Raw genomic sequence first — 6,732 nt, forward strand, 5'->3', positions numbered from 1 at the left:
TAGTTCTCAGGTGTTCTGGAAGAAAAGAACTGGAGAGCATAAAAGCCGCCGGTATCTGTGCTAATAGTGGGGTTAGTGTAACTGAAGAGAGTTCTATGGTTCTTCAGGATTCTTGCTGCTGTTGCTCTTCCCTTGATGTGTGTTGCTCATTTGATAATCACGAGAGGCACAAACCAAGACTTTTGCTGTGTTAACAGATATGATATGGCAACGAGGTAGACAGGTTTTTACTGAAACCATCTGATAAAGAGAAACCAGTTCAAGGTAATAGTATTTGTTATCTATAATGTCAGTCTTCAAATGGTTGTTTTTCTTGGAAATAGCTAAACTGTTGGGGGAAATTAAGCATTGAGATCGAAGTTCTAGTGACAATAGAACAAGGTAAATAAGCCATTTTTACAATTACCTTTTAAAACACACTGATAGCCTTCTAACAGTACCATGAGACATCATTCTAGGGTGTAGTTATTTCACTATCATATGAATTGAGGATTACTAATAGAAAAGTCCCATTCTTGTTGCTAGTGTTTGAGTCTAATGTTTCATCTTCAGTCCTAATAATTCACTGTTCCTGATGCTGAGTATTTGGCAGGTATTTGACAAATCCTGGTTGATTCCTGAAAACCTGAGATGGAAGATTGTGATTTCAGTTGTGTAAATTTAAGGGACCAAGCACCCACACAGACTGCTAAATGATTGGTAATTGCAGGTAACATAGGTAACCTAACATTAATTAGCTTAATAGATATCTGTATACTCTGCAGGTTTTCCTCCATTTATGAGATGGTTACACCCCAGTAGTGAATATCGTACTGGATATCGCTGGCCCAGGTAAAGATCAAAATTCAAAAGTATGATTTTTACTGAATGCATATCACTTCCACTGTCATAAAGTAGAGAAACTATAAGTTAAACCACGCTAAGCCTGGAACTGCATTTTCAGGGCCAGTCAGCTTAATCACAAACGTAACATTTTAGAAAACAATTCTTACATGAAGCATTCAGGAGAGACTAGGGTTGGATTTCAGGCAAAACATGAGGACACAGTTGTAACACTCATGTATGTGCCACCTATCTGCCGTGCAGCATCTTAGACGACTTCCACACATTTCTGATTCTGCAGGGTCTTTACATGGAAATCGAGGATATCCAAATTTTACCAGTGACTTGAGGCCACACAACTGAGAGGTGAGCTGGATTTTAAACCCAAATCTAGCCCCACAGCTCTCAATCTCTAGTGTTGGTTGTTCCCGTATGAAAACTAAGCTCTAGAGTCTTCCCTGTTGGTTCAGTGGTTCAGACTCTGCTTGCGCTTTCCCCTGCAAGGGGACACAAGTTCAGTCCCAGGTGAGGGAACTTAAGATTCCACAGGCCATGCATCATGGCCAAAAAGACCCCAAAACTGAGCTCTAGCTGTACCGAAATAATATGCCTGGTATTCTACTACTGATTATCACTTATATATATATATAGATATTTCTGTGTATGGTCAATAAAATAGAATCATGAATAATACAATCATTTTTCTTAATCAGTAGATACCAGAAAGTAGGTACTATCTTAGGAGTCCACCCCCAAAGTCTTCATTGTTGAAGAGAATCCTGTTGGTTCAGTGTGAAAAATTTAAAATGACCCTCACTCCCTTCCTTGCGAAACAGTTTCTTGATGCTAGTTAATGAGAATTTAGATTTGAACTGTATTATTAGAGTCAACTCTGGAGAAAAGGTAGTCTGTAAAACAGTTAAAGACTGTTGAAATCCTTAGGCAGCAGAGATGAGAAGTTCTTACGTAACTTCTTCCATCCTATAACCCAGTCTAGGGTTCTGGATGAGATTTAACTTGGACATATACTTATGTGTAAACTTACAATTATTAATGATGAGTGATTGTTAATACGTTGGCTTGACCTTTGCCTCTTCTGAAACTATAGATCATGAGGAAATCCGAAAAATGAAAGTCTTCCACTTCATGCCGTGAAGCACACAAGACTGGGAAGCTGTCATTTCTGACTTTTTTTCTTATATCATTGCAAAAGATGATTCAAGGTCATTGGAGGAAGCACAACATAATGCAAAAACAAACACTGTTTGTTCCAAGTGTGACAAGTGGCATTTTTGATTCATCAGTGCCAGTCTCAGAGCAGTTTCCTATTGTTTGCTCCTGGTCCTGAGCTCTGTGCCTGAGACATCAATGTGATGTTAACTTCAGAACCACATGGACCTGGTAAGAGAAAAATTTAAGAACCCAGGAGCCTGAATTTCATTTCTTCTTCGAGAAGCTTACTTTGGGGATCTTTTTTCCCTCCCCCCCAGTTTCCTCATTTAAGTTTTTCAGGAAGGAAGGTGGCATTACCTTACAGAACAATAGATGTCCACAATAAAAAGAACTCTCACACACCTGTCCACTCTGATTTAATTATCCAAGAAATCTAATCAAGAGCAGTCCAGGAAAATGAGTTTTCCAAGACTCCCAATCTGACACACACACACTGCCCCCACCCCGATTTTTTTTCCTTGAATCTTTTTTTTTTTAAAGCTTTTTAGTTTTTAGACTTTTTCTACACTTCATTCTGCTCCATCTGGCCCCCTTAAACTAATGTTTTACTAATAAGTGACAAGGTTACACCTCAGCTACGCGTCCCTTCATTTTTACGTATTATGGTCCAAAAATATACCCACTAGCCTGTCTTAGAAAACATTTGGAAGAAATAAAGCTGATTTGTTTCTAAGCTGGGCCATCCATGTGAACTAGTGCAGTCCTGTTGGAACATCTTGATTGACCTTGCTCAGGGCTAAATTCTACCTGTGGACCTTTTGTGTTTGAGTCAGTATGTTTGGTTTTTGTCTCAAGCTAGTTCAAACTTGGTTTCTAAAACGTATCTTGAATACAGTGGCCCCTGCAGCTTACCTGACCTTAAAATGCCTGCCTCGGTAGCATCTTTGAAAAGGTTCAGCCTCTCCAAGTATACCTAACTCCTGTAGGGCAGAGACTCATTTTCTTATTCTGTGCCAAGTCTTAAGTATCTTTGCAAAGAAGAACTATTCATTACTTTAAAAAGATACACATTCAAAAAATATATGCAAGTTTATTTTTGTCATAGAATAAGATACATAAATGTATTTAAGATAACAGTTGCAAAGGGAACTTCACTTGTTATGAATCAGTTATGAATGAGCATCTGATGGGACCTAGGGGTAAGGAGCACAACTGAACCTTATGTGTGCTAGAACCAGTAGGAATCAAGGTTTTGGTTTCCAGTCCAAACCTGTGAGGAAGACTAACTCTTAGAAGTGAGAATGTAATTAGCCAGATAGTATCAGAGTGTCCATTTCTGGTGCCATCAAAGACAATGGGACACATTCCTCAGGTTTGAAAGGGAGAAAGATCAGGGGGAAGCAGATAGCCAAGGCAGGTACTGTTATATGCTTTGTGTATTTTGTGTGAGTGCCTTCATTAATAGACTATATGCCCCCTGAAGGAAGCATCTTCTGCATCCTTCAAGTTGTTCTGCTTTATACTGGGCCATAGGAAGGACTAAGTAGATTCCGTATGGTTTATCATGCTGTGTCTAAATGAGCAACCTATCCAAATTTGTTGCAGAAGTATCTAGGACTCCCAGGTAGAATTTTGAGATGAATTCTAATTCTTCCCACATCACTAACAACCAAGAATCCCATTCACTCCTGCATCCCTACAAATCGATTCTGTCTTCTCTGTAAATGAATTCAGCTGCCAGCATTTGTTGGTTTCATAGATATATTTTAACTGAACTTTATTTTTTAGAGCAGTTTTAAATTTAGAAAAATTGCAAAGATAATACAAAGAGTTGACATAAATGGCAACCTACTCCAGTACTCTTGCCTGGAAAATCCCATGGATGGAGGAGCCTGGTGGGCTGCAGTCCATGGGGTCTTGAAGAGTCGGACACAACTGAGCGACTTCACCTTCACTTTTCACTCTCATGCATTGGAGAAGGAAATGGCAACCCACTCCAGTGTTCCTGCCTGGAGAATCCCAGGGACGGGGGAGCCTGGTGGGCTGCGTCTATGGGGTCACACAGTCAGACACGACTGAAGCAACTTAGCAGCAGCACCTGGTTTCCCCTATTACTAGCAGCTTAAGCATTAATATGGTGCATTGGTTACAGTTAATGAACCACTATCAATACATTATTATCAAAGTCTGCAATTTATTCATACTTCCTATTTTTACATAATTTTTTTTTCTGTTCCACTGTTAAATTTAGTCATCATTTCTTTGCCTCTGCTTGACTGTGACAATTTCTCAGACTTTTGTTTTGATGACCTTTAGAGTTTTGAGGAGTGTTGACCAGGTACACTGAAGGATGCCCTGAATTGGAACTTGATGTTTTTCTTATGATTAGACTGGGGTTATAGGTCTGGTTGGGGCCCAGGGAAGCTCTAGATGTAATTTGTTATTATTGTGTCATGTCAAGGGTATATACTATCAATAAGATGTTATGATTGACGAGGTTGTCCTTGATCACCAGGTCAGCCTTGATTACCTATATAAGTCCTGCCTGCCATCATGGGATCTGTAAAGAGGTAAGATTTGTCCTAAGAGTATACTGAAGCATTATGTTCTGTGCTCAACATCACTGGTAACAGACACCATCCCAGTAACGTCAAAAAATGTTAATGACTCAGTGCCCAAATGGGCAATTCCAAGAGGAAGGATCATTGACATTCAGAGCAGAGGGAGAGAGGGCAGAAGGCCGCTGTGTTTTTTTTGCCACGGTCAATTTAATCTCTCCTCCCAGAGAGTTACTTACCTCTAACCTTGAATCTCTTTAACATTAGATTCAGCCACAGATCTCCCCTGTTTATGACCCTTGCTACCACTGATCAGTATAAAGCATGTATATACATGAGTGGAGGCAGGCATTTTTCCGCTTTCATTCTGTGGCTTGCTGTAGGGAGCACTGGCATGGGCTTCTCAACATCAATCACACCCGAGCTGATAAGTCTAGGACAGTTGGGCCTGTCTTCTGTCCCGCATGGTTCTACATATGACCCAATTCTCACCAGTGGGATGAAACTTGTGGAAGAAATTTTCTCTCCAAAGACAAGGGTCACAGAAAGAACTGCTATGGCTGTTTTGCACCATCTTGAGAAGAGAGCAACACACCAGGATGGCTGAGTGGAGGAGAGAACAGGAGACTGTTGCCAGCTGCTGGCACAGTGAACAGGAGACTGTTGCCAGCTGCCTGCGCACCCTGCAGCAAGACTTCCATTTAGGCAGAGATTGTAAATTTTCTTATTGTTTAAGCCATTTGAGTCGGGGTTTCTATTACTTGCAGCTGGAAGCATCCTCACTGATAAACTATCCCTAAGAGGAATGACTCATGGGGAAACAGTCCTCCCAGCTTCTGATTAACTCTGGCCTCCAGAGATAATTATCTGGGCCATCAGATACACAAAAAGTATGGAGGTCATAAGACTAAAAGGAGCGTGGTTACATTTAAGGAGAGGGTGAAGACAGTGGCTGGGAGGGCGCCTCAGAGGGGCTTCTGGAATCTTGGTAATTTCTTGATCTGGGTGGTGGTTTGGTGAGTGTGTTTACTTTGGGATAAATTCATTGGACTGTAGACTTATGGTTTGTGTACTTTTCTGCATGGAGGTTATACTTCAATTTTTAAAAGAAAGTTTTAGTAAACTTTTAGTAGAGATATTACCTTGTAACCAGACCTCCACACAAACTGTTTATATCTTGAGTGGAAGGATATGAATGCCATATTGTGGTCATTTTATTAGGCAGTCAAACTCAGCTACAGTGATGTGCTTTCTTTGATAGGCTTCCAGAATCTCATTGTGAAGACCCCGTGTCACTAGTGTGTGGCCAGCCTTCTCTAATCTCAGCCAGAATGCTTTCCCGTAGGGTTCAGATGGGAGGGCGTCACATCCTTACAGATGAAGTACTTCATCGTTTTTAGAGTTCAGTCACAATGACAATTAAAAACCAAAATGAAAGCTAACAGGCTGGCACCTGTCCACATAAGGCTTGGTCTTTCTCAGAGAGGCATTCTAGTTACAGGAGGGTCCACTCCAGAGAAACCACAGAGTTTGAAGACTGCAGCCAGCAACCTCATGCAGCCTAGGTTGAGACCTCTGGTTCATGGAGGAAGGGATGGAGGATGTTGAGTTAGTTGTTTGTGGAAGAAGAATATATAGGCTTCGGGGACCAAATTATCTAGAAAAAGACTTGGCACCACTGGAGGAAAACCAGGTAAGACACCACTGGAGGAAAACCAGGTAAGAAAAGTTACCATAGGGACTTCCCTGGCAGTCCAGCGGTTAAGACTTTGCCTTCCGACGCAGGGGGTGCAGCTCCCTGGTGAAGGAGCTAAGATCGAACATGCCTCTCAACCAAAAAAAAAAGACATAATAAATGGAAACCATATTGTTAAAAGTTCAATAAAGACTTTAAAAATGGTTCACATTTAAAAAAAAATTTTTTTAAGATAAAAGTTACCATAAATCGTAGGTTGGAGAATGGAACTGGATCTGGGGTAGCAAGTTGCTGGTAATATAAATCCTCATGAGGAGGTGGACTTGGAGAGTGATTACATCATGATACTAAATGGGGAATCTGGTTGGTGGTCAGACCCATGGAATTCAAATTCCTTAGCTCCTTATAGCCCTGTCCTGATTGAGGAGTTACGCTGACCTGCAGAACTGGAAGCTCCTCAGAATGTGGAGACGTCTTAATTTC

The 6,732-nt window shown here is 40.9% G+C and overlaps 1 long non-coding RNA gene across 2 annotated transcripts; it reads left to right on the plus strand.

Annotated features, from left to right (window-relative positions):
- Positions 1 to 129: 129 nt before the first annotated feature.
- LOC147353491 (uncharacterized) lies at positions 130 to 6,452 on the plus strand. Of its 2 annotated transcripts, XR_015145681.1 has the most exons (5): positions 130 to 264; positions 765 to 831; positions 1,124 to 1,188; positions 1,931 to 2,223; positions 4,511 to 6,452. It is a non-coding gene; the product is annotated as an uncharacterized LOC147353491 (long non-coding RNA). The 2 variants fall into 2 exon arrangements; XR_015145680.1 differs by lacking the exon at positions 4,511 to 6,452 and having other exon boundaries at positions 1,931 to 2,394.
- The last annotated feature ends 280 nt before the right edge of the window (positions 6,453 to 6,732 follow it).

This window comes from Bos grunniens, chromosome 18 (genome assembly GCF_055505025.1).
Source record: "Bos grunniens cultivar Pamir isolate PY7600 chromosome 18, Bosgru_T2T1.0, whole genome shotgun sequence".
NCBI lineage: Eukaryota > Metazoa > Chordata > Mammalia > Artiodactyla > Bovidae > Bos > Bos grunniens.